Raw genomic sequence first — 15,102 nt, 5'->3', positions numbered from 1 at the left:
GTTTTCCATAATACTCTGTAATGATCCTTTTTATTTCAGTTGCGTCTGCTGTAACATCCCCCTATTTCATTTCTTATTTGGGTTATTTGCACACTCTCCTGTTTTTCTTTTGTCAGTTTGGCCAGTGGTTTGTTGATTCTTTCGAAGAACCAAATTTTGGTTTTGTTGGTTCTGTCCATTGTTTTTCTATTCTCTATTTCATTTATTTGTGCTCTGATCTCTATTATTTCCTTTCTTCTGGTGGTGGTGGGCTCCTTTTGCTGTTCTCTTTCAATTTGTTCAAGTTGTGTAGCTAACATTTTAACTTTGTCCTTTTTTTCTTTTTTGATGCATGCATCTATTGCTATAATTTGACCTCTAAGCACTGCCTTTGCTGTGCCTCAAAGTTTTTGTTATGATGTGTTCTCATTTGATCCTAGGAATTTTTGGATTTCAACTTTGATTTCTTCTATTTCCCAGTGGTTTTTAAGCAGGGTGTTATTCAGTTTCCATGTAGTTGATTTTTTTTTCCTTGCTCTTCTGTTGTTAATTTCTACCTTGATGGCATTGTGATCAGAGAAGACACTTTGTATTATCTCAATGTTTTGGATTTTGTTGAGGGTTGCTTGGTGGCCTAAGATGTGGTCTCATCTGGAGTACATTCCATGTGCATTGGAAAAGAACGTGAACTTTGCAGCTGTTGGGTGAATGTTCTGTATATGTCTATGAGTTCACGTTGGCTGATTGTGGTCTTTAAATCTTCTGTATCTTTAATGAGTTTCTTTCTAGAAGTTCTGTCCTTTACCAAAAGTTGTGTGTTGAAGTCTCCTACTATTACTGTGGAACAGTTAATTTCTCTTTTCAGTGCTGTTAGAGTTTGTTTTAAGTATTTTGAAGGCCTGTCATTGGGCACATAGATATTTATTATGATTATGTCTTCATGATGGATCACCCCTTTAATCATTATGTAATGCCCTTCTCTGTTTTTTATGGTGGATTTTGTTTTAAAGTCTATTTTATCTGAGATTAGTGTGTTGCCACTCCTGCTTTTTTTTTTTTTTTTGGTAGTTGTTTGCTTGATATATTTTTTCCCCATCCTTTGATTTTTTAATAAATTTATGTCTTTGTTTCTAAGATGTATCTCTTGTAGACAGCATATTGATGGATCCTGTTTTTTTAATCGATTCTATCACTCTTTGTCTCTTTATGGGTGCATTTAGGCCATTCACATTCAGTGTAATTATTGATAGGTATGAGTTTATTGCTGTCATTTTTTAGTGCTTTTTTTTTTTTTGTGGTACTAACGTTTTCTTTGTTCCTCTTACTCTCCTGTGTTGAATTCCTTTTGTTTGTGGATTTTTTTTTTCATTTCTTTTGTTTTTGTAGATTTTGTATTTACCGAGACTTTGTTTATCTTCTTTATTTTGATGAATAGGTTTCTTTGTGGTTACATTGAAATTTACCCTTATCTTTCTAGGTTTGGACCAGTCTTTTATTACTTGGTATCACCTTGTTTTCCTCCCCATTAGAGAGTTCAATACCTACGTCATGTATCCCCTCTTTGTTGTTCTGACTTTGTTGTCATTTACAGATTAACTGTCTGGTTCCCTGTTGAAAATCTATTTAGTTTTGAATAATCCTTGAGAGTTAATTTCTAGGTTAGTTTATTTTTTATCTGGCTGGTGTGATCCTGCATCCTAGATTCAGGTTATTATCTGATGTTTGTTCTCCAACTGAAGGACTCCGTTTGATAATTCTTGAAAGTTTGGTTTGGATTTTGGATATTCCCTTAATTTCTGTTTATCTGAAAATGTCCTAATTTCACCATCATATTTGAATGAAAGTTTTCAAGGATATATTATTCTTGGTTGGCAATTTTTTTCTTTCAAGGTTTTATATATATCATCCCATTGCCTTCTTGCCTGCATAGTTTTTGCTGAGTAATCAGGGTTTAGTCTTTATGTTTCCCCTCTGTATGTGACTTTTCGTTTTTCTCGAGCTGCTCTCAGGATCCTTTCTTTGCCTTTGGTTTTAATGAGTGTGATTATGATATGCCTTGGTGATTTTCTTTTGGGGTCTGTCCAATATGGGGGTTCATTGAGCTTCTTGGATGGGCAGCTTTTCATCTTTCGTGATATTAGGGATGTTTTCTGTCAGCAGTTCTTCAATGATCCTCTCTATGTTTTTCATTTTCTCCCCCTGTTCTGGAACTCTGATCACTCACAAATTTTTGCTTTTGGTTGTATCCCAGGGTTTCTTCATTTTTCTTCATTCTTTTCTCTGATTTTTCCTTAAACAAAGTGGTGTCCAAATAGTTTTCTTCAATTTCGCTGATCCTGTCTTCCATTGTTTCAAACTTGCTCCTTGGACCTTCTATGACACTGTCCGTTTCTGAAGTCTTGTTGTTTATCTTCTAGATTTCTAATTGTTCTTTTCGTGCAATTTCTAGTTGTGAATTTATTTTGACATTTTGTTTGTGTATTAGTTTCTTGAATTCTTACTTTGCTTTGTCTGCCTTTTCTATGAATTTGTCTGTTCTTTCCTCATCTTTGTCTGCTTTTTGCTTCAAATCTTGGGTAGCTCTTTATATTAGAGATTTGAATTCCCCATCAGGTAGTCCTGGTGCCTTTTCTTCTACTGGAAAGTCATCTGGTGTTTTACTTTGGACATCTACTGGAACCATCCTGTCCTTTTTTAAATATGTTTTGGTATTGTCTTCTGTCTTTGGGACACTAAGTGGTTATTTTCTTCACTTATTTACTGTAGATTTGTTTGTTTCATCCTGCTTTTTTTGTTTTAATTGATTATGTCTAAGTGGGCAGGCTGTGTGTTCTTCGTTGTTTGCTCATCTGTGGGCACAAGAGCTTTTGCCTCCTTGTCCAATGGGCAGGGCCAGTCACTCAGCTATGGTGCAGCAGGGCAGGTCCAGCTGAAGGGGAGAGGTTGGGATGGGTTCTTTGTGCCATGTACTGGGGCCAACAGGGCAGGTCAGGGGTCAGCGCAGGGTAGGTTCCTGTAGGCCATGCCTGTGCTGTTTGGGGGTATGATGTTCAGCACATAGTGCAGATAAGCAGGAGTTGGGGGGAGGTTGTGATGTGTGGAGCTAAGTGGGTATGTGAAAGAAGAGAAAGAGGAGAGAGAAACAGATGCCAAGAAAAGAAAGTGCTGAGGGAGCCTGATGTCGGAGTGGAGAGACGAGAAACTGAGAAATGAAGAAAAAGGAAAAGAGAAAATAAAATAAAAATTTTAAGAAGAGAAAGAAAGTAATGCCCCCAGGGATCCCACAGTGACCAAGAAAGGCTCCTAGGTCTTGGGGCACAGCCCATCTAGAAAAGATGGAGATGGCACACAGTGCCAGGTATTCAGGAAACAGGAAAAGAAGGGAGAGATAAGAAACTGAGAAATGAAGAAAAACAAAAAGGAAAGAAAGAAAAACAAAGAAGAAAGAAGAAAGAAAGAAATGCCCCCAGGGATCCCTCCAGCTCAGCTGCCCAGACCAGGGAAGTTGCTCCCAAGCCACAAAGTACAGCCTGGCTAAAAGGGACAGAGATGACACACATTGCCAGATACTCAGGAGACAGGAAAAGAAGGTAAGTAGAGAGAGATAAGAAACTGAGAAAGGAAGAAAAAAAAAAAAAAAGGCCTCAGGGATCCCACTGGCATGGCAGCAAGGAACGGGGAAGCAGTTCCCCAGCTGAGTGGTGCTTCTCAGCCTGTCAAGAAGTGGAGTTGGCACATGGAGCCAGGTGTTCGAGAGAAAGGTAGGGGAGGAGGTGAGAGAGAGGGAAGAATCCAAAAGAAGCTGAACAAAGCAACACCAGCACCAAAGAAGTGATACTGAAGGAGCTGGCTGGTGTGGGCAGGGTGAATCCAAGCGGCATGGAGCCAGCGCTTCCTGGCCAAGGAACCACAGCCCACCAGGAAGCAGTGGAGGTAGAGCAGGGGGAGGAAGGGTGGGGGGTGGAAAAGCATATATTGCTAGTTACCAGGTGCTCTGTCTCCTGCTGGGATCTCCGTGAAGCTGCTTTCCCATACTCCCCTGTACGATAATCTCTGACAGGAGTCCAAGATGGCGAATCCATGCTGCATTAGCTGATAAGGGACTGCTCTCCTTGCTCTCTGTTCTCTGTCAGTTTATTATTCCATTCGGTGTTTGGATGAGTTCTTTATCTCTTCATTTGATGTTTAGGGTTCTAGCATTGAAATTTGTCTCTGTTTTACTTAGTTTTTTGAGTCTTTGCTGTGGAGGAAAGGCATGGTGCTTCTGTCTATAGTGCCATGTTGGCTCTGCCTCCCCCCAGCATAGGGTTTTCTTGGTTGTAATCTTTTACAGAAGGAGATCACCAGGTCTTTCTCCTGCAGAGCTACTGGGTGTGCTTGAACCACCAACCTTTTGCTTAGTAGCCAAGTGCTTAAACATCGTACCACTAGACCTGCATACTTAAGTGAAATTACAATCATGAAGGAGTCCAGAAACTAGGATGAGGTGGAGGCGAAAGGAAAGCTTCTTTCTTGATATCATTTGCCCTCAAGAACCCGCTCTCCTGGAACGGGAACTAGAATTTGACCCACGGTCAGGGATTCAACCCTAAAATAGAAACTGCCAAAGCATTAACTTTAGTTCTGAATATTGAAAAGTCATATTTTTGGGAGATCATGAAGGAAAAATTAACAGAACTTGGTGAAGATTAAGCAAAAGGAGAGGATGGAGTGCCAGACTCCTAATTGCTATCATGGTCCTCCTCTTGCCCTCATCTGTCCCGTCTAGAATTGCCTGTAGCAAATATAGAAAATTCCATTAAAATCCCACTGACCCTCTGAGGAACCAACTATGCCACTCTCTCTAAACTTGCTAAAATTAAAAAAAAAAAAATTAAAGACAAGTGTAAATGGTGTGGAATAACTGGAACTTCATACGCTGTTGACAGGAGTGTAAAATGGTACAGTCATTATGGAAAAAGGTCTGACAGTTGCTTATAAAGTTAAACATACATTGTGATCCAGCAATTCCACTCTGAGTTAAAACATGTTTCCCAAAGAAGACTTGTACAAGAATTTTGTAGTAGCTTTTTTTATAATAGCCCCCAAACATGAAACAACCCAGATGCCCCTCAACTAGAGAATACAGAAATTGTGGTGTATTTGAGTAATGGAATATTACTCAACAATAAAAAAAAAAGAAAAGAATGGCTGATACACACAACAAAATGAATCTCAAAAACTATATTGGTAAAAAATTGTGGTGTCCTTACATTTTTTTTTTTTACATTACTCAGCAATACAAAATAATGAACTATGGATACATGTAACAATGAGATTCAATTTAAAAACAAAGAAGCTAGACACACACACAAAAAGTACATACCATATGATTCTATTTATATGAAATTCTAGAAAAGACAAATCTAATCTATGCTGATGGAATTAGAACAGTTGTTGCATACTGGCTGAGGTGGAGATTGAATGCAAGGAGACAGAAGATAACTTTCCGGAGTGACAGAAATGTTCTACATCTTGATTGGGGAGTTGGTTACTTAGATGTATACATTTGACAGAACTCATCTAATGGTACACTTAAGATCTATGAGCATTATTATATATAAATTTTACCTAAATAATTTTTTTTTTTAGTCAACAACAAAAATATTCCACTGGCCTTCCTTTTTCTCATTCCAAATGTATGTGTACCTGTATCTACTGGGTTGTTTCACCCTAGGAACTTCTGTGAGGGATACTCAACAATCCTTCTGGCCTAGAATGAATGTGGCAGAGGGGCTGACTGGCAGTTTGCCAGGCAGCTGGTACAAAGCTGGAGGCAGCTGGGCTTAGCAAAAGCTTTCATGCAGGCTTAGAACAATGCTCGTAGCGTGCAACCATGAAATTGTAACATCCCCACTGGAGCCTGTGTGTCATTGGAAATCTCATTTAGAGTGGCTCTCGTCTCTTTCTAAGCCACAAGAGGATGATGAATTGCTCAGCTGCTGTTTTGGGTAGTTCTGGATTCAGTGACAACTGGGGGAGGAAAAACCCCATGTTTTCAGTGTTGTGACAATTCTGTCCAGTAGAAAGGGTCCTGAAAGACGAGCCAAAGAACATGACTACAGAACAGTGCAACCATATGCTCCTGGATCTACTCTTTTTGTTTCCCGCATCATGAATTTTACCTCAATTCTAGCTGAGCTTTGGAACAGCTCCCACCAAAACTGGATTGATTTAACCAACTTGTTCTGAGTATTTTCTACTAAGGTGCTATGTCATGTACTTGGAATGCAGATAAAAGATGAAGCCTAATCCCGGAGGAACTCAGTCTGGTGGAAATTAGATTGCTTTCACATCCGCCATCTAATCATTTGATCCTTTCAACCTCTCTGAAAGACCAACTAGTCTAAGTCTGCTGTTGTCGAAGTTCCCAAGACCCTTTCAGGAATTCCATGTGATTAAAACTGTTTTCATGATAATACTAAGAAGTTTTTGCCCTTTTCACACTAATGACATTCAGGCTGGTGCCTGAGCCTGAATCGAGTCAGTGGCACACATTGTATTCCTCCCCACGAGGCACTTGCAGGAATTATGACCCTCATTTCATGAATGAGGAAATTAAGACCCAAGAGAAATTAAATAATTTGCCCAAGGTCACCTAGTAAGTAACAGCATGTTGCGTTGTGCAAATCTGCTGCAAAAGGCCTCTTTAAAGTGTTAAAAAGCAAAGATATAATTTTGAGGACTAAGGGGCGCCTAACTCAAGCTACGGTCTTTTCAATTGCCACATACACTTATGAAAGCTGAACAATGAATAAAGAAGACCAAAGAAGAATTGATGCCTTTGAATTATGGTATCGGTGAAGAATACTGAACAAACATGGACTTGCAGAAGGACCAACAAATCTGTCTTGCAACAAGTACAGCCAGGATGCTCCTTAGAAGCGAGATGGCAAGACTTCGTTTCACGTACTTTGAACATGTTGTCAGGAGGGACTAGTCCCTGGAGAAGGGTATCATGTTGGTAAAGTAGAGGGTCAGCGAAAGAGAGGATGATCCTCAACGAGATGGATTGACAGAGTGGCTGCAACAATGGGCTCAAACACAGCAACGATTGTAAGATGGTGCATGACTGCGCAGTGTTTTTTTCTACCGTACACATGGTTGCTATGAGCCAGAACTGACTCGACAGCACCTGACAACACCACCACCTAGTAAGTAGTAAAACTGAGGCTTGAATTCAGGTGTTCTTATGTTGGGTTCTATGTTCTTTATAATACATGATGAAAATTTATACAGAATGGGCATGTGTCCTTTCTCCACTATAAATTCATTTTTCATTTTGCACAATGTCGTTGTTGGTAATTGCTGTGGAGCTGGCTCCGATTCATGGTGACCTTACATATAACAGAACAAAATATTGTCTTCCACAGGAAGAAGAAAAAGTTCCATAACTCAGGAAGCCTTAGTTCTGAAGAATGTTGGGAACTCATAAGCACAGGACTGGTGGGGAGGGAAAGAAATCAAGGACCACGCTCTGCCTAGTCCTCAGGAAGGTATTTAGGCTACCATTTTTATAGTCTGAATGGACATGGAGAGGGCCAATGGGTGAATCAATCTGATGGATGGCTGATGAATGTTTAGACAGGCAAGTGGCTAGTGATCAGGGGTCCATCAGCAATGTCATTCATAAATCCCTGGTCTATAGGTGAGAACCACAGGAGACTCATCTCGGCAGGGAGAGTGTCAGAGTCCCAGCCAAGTAGGAATGGGCTTAGAGCAGGTTTCCACATCTGAGTTCCTGGTTGAAAGCAACAGGGTCAAATTTTAGCCCTCTTAAGCAAAAGAAATGGCTTACAAATCTAAGGAAAAATTGAATAGCCAGGCCTCAGAAGGGACAGAAAACCAAAACAACAAACAAAAAAAACCTGTTGCCGTCAAGTCAATTCTGAACTCATAGTGACCCTATAGGACAGAGTAGAACTGCCCTACAGAGTCTCTGAGGCTGTAATATTTATGAAAGCAGATTGTCACAGCTCTCTCCTGCAGAGTGGCTGGTAGTTTAAAGCCGCTGACCTTTCCGTAAGCAGACACAAGCTTAACCACTGAACTAACAGGGCTCCTTAGAAGGGATAGCCACTAGGGCAAATTGTGAGGACTCAGGTAGTAAGGACAAAAAGAAAATCTCTTCCCAGTGTCAGGTCCAACAGTTTTCTATCATTACTCGTTTTTACTCAAGGTTCAGTTTCTAAGGGGCAGAGAAAGCTTGATTGGCTTTGACTGGGTCACGTATCTTCACTTTGGCAGGTGGTAGATACGGCACCTTGAATAATAATCCCCCAAAACCACGTGCAATGAGGTTGTGGAGAGACTGGAACACTTATGCACTGCTGGTGGGAATGTAAAATGGTATGGCCATTTTGGAAATTGATTTGGTGCTTCCTTAAAAAAGCTAGAAATGGAAGTACCATACAATCCAGCAATCTCACTCCTTGGAATATATCCTAGAAAAATAAGAGCCATCACACAAATAGATATATGCGCACACCCATATTCATTGCGGCACTGTTCACAATAGCAAAAAGATGGAAACAACCTAGGTGCCCATCAACAGAAGAATAGATAAACAACACAGTCAAATACTACGTAATCATAAAGAACAACAATGAATCCATGAAACGTCTTATGACATGGATGAATCTGGAGGGCGTTATGCTGAGTGAAATTAGTCAGTCACAAAAGGACAGATATTGTATGGGATCACTATTATAAGAACTCAAGAAAAGGTTTAAACACAGAAGAAAACATTCTTTATGGTTATGTGGGTGGGGAGGGAGGGAGGGGGAATTTGCTAACTAGATAGTAGACAAGAATCATCTTAGGTGAAGGGAAGGGCAACACACAGTACAGGGGAGGTCAACACAACTAGACTAAACCAAAAGCTAAGAAGTTTCCTGAACACAACCAAACACTTCAAGGGACAGAGTAGCTGGGGCTGAGGTCTGGGGACCATGGTTTCAGGGGACATCTAGATCAATTGGTATGACAAAGTTTATTAAGAAAATGTTCTGCATCCCACTTTGATGAGTGGCGTCTGGGGTCTTAAAAGCTAGCGACTGTCCGTCTAAGACGCATCAATTGGTCCCAACCCATCTGGAGCAAAGGAGAATGAAGAATACCAAAGACACAAGAAAAATATTAGCCCGCAAGACAGAAGGACCACTTAAATCAGAGACTCCATCAGCCTGAGACCAGAAAAACTAGATGGTGCTGGCTACCACCAATGACTACCCTGACGGGGAACACAACAGAAAGTACCTGATGCACTGGGAGAAAAGTGCAGAACAGAACTCAAATTCATGTAAAAAAGACCAGACTTAATGGTCTGACTGAGACTGGAGGAACCCCCAAAGCCATTGTCCCTGGACGCTCTGTTAACCCAGAACTAAAACCATTCCCAAAGCCCACTCTTCAGACAAAGATCAGACTGGACTATAAAACATAAAATAATACTCATAAAGAGTGTGCTTCTTAGTTCAAGCAGATACATGAGACCAAATTGGCAGCTCCTGTCTGGAGGCAAGATGAGAAGGCGGGAAGGGACAGGAGCTGGTTGGACGGACAAGGGAAACCCGGGGTGGGAAGGGGGAGTGTGCTTTCACATTATAGGGATTGCAACTAGTGTCACCTAACAATATGTGTATAAATTTTTGTATGAGAAATTAACTTGAGCTGTAAACTTTCACCTAAAGCATAATTAAAAAAAAAAAAAATGCACCGAGTGAAAGGCTGGCTCTTCAAACGAAAAGCAGAATGCTGTAAATGATGTTTCCAGAGACAACACGGATGCTGAGCAAACAAAAAACATGGATGTCCACTATAGGATTCATGGGAATTGGAAGATTTTGAGACTGCAAATAGAATGATAACACTAAGCACAGCCTTTTTGAGAAGCTGAAAAAAAGCAACCGCTGACCAGAAGGAAATAAGTATGGTATTGAGCTTACCATATTTTTATAAACAGCAGACAACAATAATTAAATTACTTGGATTTAAATAGTTATGCTGCTTGTGATATAGAAAAACAAGGTAAAATGCAATTGAAAAATAGAGGAAGCATATGAAAATAAATAACTAGACATACAGATATGTAGCTGGAAAGGGGAGAAATATATACAACAAAACATTTGCCATTTCAACATTTTTTACATGTATAATTCAGTGACATTGATTACATTCATCATGTTGTGCAACCATCACCACTATCCTTTCCCAAATTATTACACTACCATTAACAGAATCTCAGTGTCCGCTAAGCAATGGCTCCCATTATGTGATTTTTACCAGAATTTAAAAAAAAAAAAAAAACTTCCTGAGATTGCCCAACAGCAAGTGAGTCCCAAGGATGGTTTAGCAAATGAATTCGCACAGCGCTGGAAGTCTAAATCCTACACCTATTTCAGAAAGTTACAATCGCACAATGTACTAGGTTCACATCATAACCGGCAAGAAATATCCTGACAGATGGACAAGAATTTGAATTCATTCAACTGATAAAGCTGAGAGACTTACTGACATGGCTGCCTCAGTAGCAATACACAAACTTATTGATTGAAAAAAACAAACAAGTATCCAGCTCTGGAAAGGAAGATAGAGATAATCAAAGCACATCTGTGGTATCATGAATCGCTTTTATATGGACTTTCTTGCCATGGTCTTGTGACTCCTATAAAATGATTGGATTGGACTATGCAAATAAGGTGCTTGTGTCCCACCAAGGGGGTTGGACAGCTTGCTACTAATGTAAATAAGGTGCATGGCACCCTTGTGGGGGTGAGACCATGCAAATAAAGTGTATGGAAACCTTATGAGGGGATTGATCACTTTTGCCATTCCTCTAGGCTTAAAATGAGCCATCCCAGAGGAGGAAAGAGGGGACGTCATACCACCAAGAAAGAACAGCCATGTGTGGAGTGTGTTCTTTGGACCTGGGGTCCCTGCACTGAGAAGCACCTGGACCTAGAAGACAGAAAGCTGTAACACTGGAGATGGCATGAGATGAAAAGAAGTGGCAACAGAGAAACAGCAGCAGCAGCAAACCAAGAGACTGGCTTGAGATGGCATGGTGGGCTTCCTGGCCCACAGATCGAGGCAGCTACAGTAGTCATGCCAACCCACAGAGCAAGAAAGTTGAGCACCTTTGGGCAGGAGGCTTACTGGTGGAGTGGGGTGCCTCCGGGCACTTATTGGAGAGCTAAAGAGCTTTGTAACACTTGCCGGAGTAGGGCAGAGGCAAGGCCGAGGGAATGAGGGTCAAAGAGATGCCTGCCTTGCGGGCATAGCTGAGAAGAAGCTGCCTAATCAATGAACTGTATCCTGAGTCAACTCTGATCCTGAATTGTAGCCTGTTACTTCCATAATAAACCCCATAATGATGAGTATTTTCTGTGAGTTCTGTGTGGTTGTTGCAATAAATTATTGAACCCAGCAGAGAGGTAGACAGTGCTTTGGAGGAACAGCTAGTGTCAGAATTGGTAAAAAGGTTGGAGAGAGGAGGTATGTCTGACCTCCACCTCATAGGCATCGGCCTTGGGCTGTTGATCTTGATTCTCCTCCACCCTTGTGAAGTTAGAGGAGGCCAGATGCCCCCATCACACCACTTTTTTTTTTTTTACACAACAGTTACAGTTGTTATGGTTGGAACAGAACTTGAAACTATTTTCATTTTCTTGGTTCTCTTGGGCCAAGTTTTCCCATCAGCATGCTGTATATAGCCTTAAGCAACTGAACTTAAATTCTGAAAAAATTACGACCTGCTGAAGTTCCGTAGCTGGTTAGTGGAAGAATTTGGTCCAAGAAAACGAATGTTCTGCCTCTTTACATCATATTATCCTCACAGTCAGATGATTCCCTGAACATCTTTCAGAACAATTGTAATCTGAATGTTGGTCAAGTCCCTGGGCTCTTCAAATACATGTACAAAGAGAAACCTCCTACTTATACACTTGCAAAATCGTTCTTACCCTTGTGCTCTAAGCTGTGGTTTGTGTCTTCTCAGTCACCCAAAGTGGGGAGCTGGCTTATCTGGGACTACCTGTCTCTTTCACCCTTTGTGTTCCAGAAACCAGGTGCCAAATTTTCCAGTTCTAACTTTGGAACATCTATCAAATCTGGACTCTCCTCTGTTCTCACCACTATCCCCCAACCTTTGACTTGGACTGTTTCATATGTCAGCCCAGTGTTATCAATGGTTGGATGCAACACAGACTCAAGAGGAACATGAATCTGAGATGGGAACTTAGATTGTTCCAAACTCTGTGATGCCTACTCTTACTGTTGTTGTCATTGTTCCTATTTGCTGTCAAGTCAATTCCAACTCATGATGATTCCATGTGTACACAGTAGAACTGCTCCCTAGGATTTTCAAGGCTGCGACCTTTCTGATGCAGATCGCCAGGTCTGTCTTTTGAGGAGTGGGTGGGTGGGTTCAAGCCACCAACTTTGGGCTAGTAGTTCCAGCACGTAACTGTTTGTGCCACCCAGGGACTCCATATTCTTGCCGTAGATGAGAGCAAATCTGGAAGCAATAGTGTCCTCTTCCTGGGGCCTGGTTCTAAACTGAACAATGAACATAAAATAAGCTGTAAAAAATTCAAAAGACTCTGAACTTAACAGTGGCAACTGTGACAAAGTTTTGGTACTTTGTCCCTTCAGATGTTCAGAGAAGACAGAGCAATTTTTCCTTAGTATTACAAACAACCTGGATCATCTGGTTTCCTTGGCAACCTGCAGTTCTGCCCTAGGTGACAATCAAAGACTGCAGAGGCTTCAAGTTTCCTTCTAGCTCTAAAAATTCTTACTCTATGAATATCTGAGGTTGTAGAGAGCCTTCTAAAGACAGAATGGTACAAAAGTAAACCTATTAAACTTTAAGAAATACATGGCAGGAAGGGACAGTAACTGAACCAATGGACACAGGAACCTGTGGTGGAAGGGAGAAGGCTGCTGTCACATTGGCGGGGGGATGCAGCCACTGTCACAAAACAATATGTGTATACATTTTTAATGAGAAATTAATGAGCTGTAAACTTCACCTAAAGCACAATAATAAAAATTTTTTAAAAAATAGGATTTGAGCCAGGGTAATCAGGCTTTATGGCTCTCACTTTCAACCACCAAAACAAAACAAAACAAAACAAAACAAAAAACCCACAAACTAGTTGCCATAGCCTTGATTCTTATTCTTGGTGATCCTGTGTGTGTTGGAGTAGAACTGCACTCCATAGAGTTTTTATGGCTATGGGACCTTTCAGAAATAGATTGCCAGGCCTTTCTTACAAGATGCCTCTGGGTAGGCTCAAACCACCAACTGTTTGCACCATCCAGGGACAATATATAAATCCCCTAGGGAAAGCTGGACCTCCAGGCAGAGAAGATACTGCCAGGCAGAGGTGCAGCCACAGAAAACCTCACCTCACCCCAAACATGTTTACTGTATGTCTCCAGTGGGCAAGGCACGAGGTCAGGCACCTTAGAAAGGGCCCTCTGGGAACCCTGGGAATCTTGGGGGACACAGCAACCCCTGCTGGGTGGGAGTGTTGACGGGAGCATGAGCTGCAGGCAAAACCAAAGATTTGGCGAAAGCCTTCAGCTGTGCAAAAAGTGGGTCTGGATGTCCTCGCGCTGCTAATGGAAAAGTACACAGTGCCTTTGAAGATGATAGAATTGTGGCTATCCTAGTCTGACGTGCTGACACCCTGCTGGGCTTCTAGTGTGAGCTGAAAAAAGCAGAGAAAAGAGGCTGGTGTGTGTGTTTGCAGAGGGGCACTGGGAAACTTGAGCCAGAGTGGCGTTGCTTTTAGCTGCCATGGTGTCGGCCCCTGACGCATGCTGACCCCATTTAGGTACCATGGAACAAAATGCCGCCTGGTCCCGCACCATCCCCGTGGTCGGTTGTGGATAAGACTGTTGTGATCCATAGAGTTTTCATGAGCTGGTTTTCAGAAGTACATCACCAGGCCTTTCTTCCTAGCCTGCCCTAGTCTGGAAGCTCCACCAAAACCCGCTCAGCATCACAGCAACACGCAAGCCTCCATGCGAGGTGCATTGGTCGGGAATGGAACCCGGGTCTCCCACATGAAAGGCGAGAATTCCACCACTGAACCGCCACTGTTCCCGTGAGCCAGAGTAGGCAGAAGTATAAGTGATTCAGTCAGCACCCCTCCGGTTCATGGGAGATGTGGACTCCACTGAGTATGGCTTAGTGAGTAAGAAACTGGGCCTTAGAGTCGGGCTGAATGCTGGAGCCACCCCTCACTAGGTGTGCAACCCAGGGCATTGCTTTCCCTGTCCTAGCTAGGCCTTTTCATTCGAAAAATGGGGGAGCGCATCTGCCCTGTGGGATGGTTTGGAGGGTTCAGTGAGAGAGCCTGGCACGTCATGCAAGGCATGGATTTTAATCTACAAAATGAGAACGCTCCGGTGGTTCAGGCAGAAGGGGTGTGGTCTGCCTTTGGGTTCTGTTAGCTCTTAGTGTTACTGTACACTAAGTGTCAGACTCTAAGAGAGCAAAGGCTTGGGCTGAAAAATAGCGGTCACCCTTTGTTAGGGATTGAATCGTGTCCCCCCAAAATATATACTGAAAAAAAAAAGAAAGACAAGCAGAGACAAAGATGGCTGCCTGGGAAGCAATTTGGGGGGATTTAGTGAAAAGGCAGGCTAAATTTCCTCCACGAGCAAAGTATGATACCAGAGGTTTCCAACCCAAACCCAGTTGCCATCGAGTCAATTCTAACTCACGACAACCCTACAGGACAGGGTAGAACCGCCTCATAGAGTTTCCAAGGCTATAATCTTCATGGAAGCAGACTGCCACATCTTTCTCCCACAGGGTAGCTGGTGGGTTCAAACCACTGACCTTTTGGTTAACAGCCCAATGTTTTAACCACTAAGCCACCAGTTTCCAATAAAAAAAATAGCCACGCTAAATTATCAGAAGTTTAAATTATGCTCCAGGTGCTCTGTTTACTGAGGCAGAGTAATAAGTAACATATTGTGGAAAGCTTTCTTTAAAAAAAATAGCTACAAACCATAAATCTCAGGAATTAAACTATAATGCTCCTAAGAAAACGTCCTTTTCTGAAC

Source organism: Loxodonta africana, chromosome 14, assembly GCF_030014295.1.
Source record: "Loxodonta africana isolate mLoxAfr1 chromosome 14, mLoxAfr1.hap2, whole genome shotgun sequence".
Taxonomy (NCBI): Eukaryota; Metazoa; Chordata; class Mammalia; order Proboscidea; family Elephantidae; genus Loxodonta; species Loxodonta africana.
Note: the sequence above shows the minus strand (reverse complement) of the source record.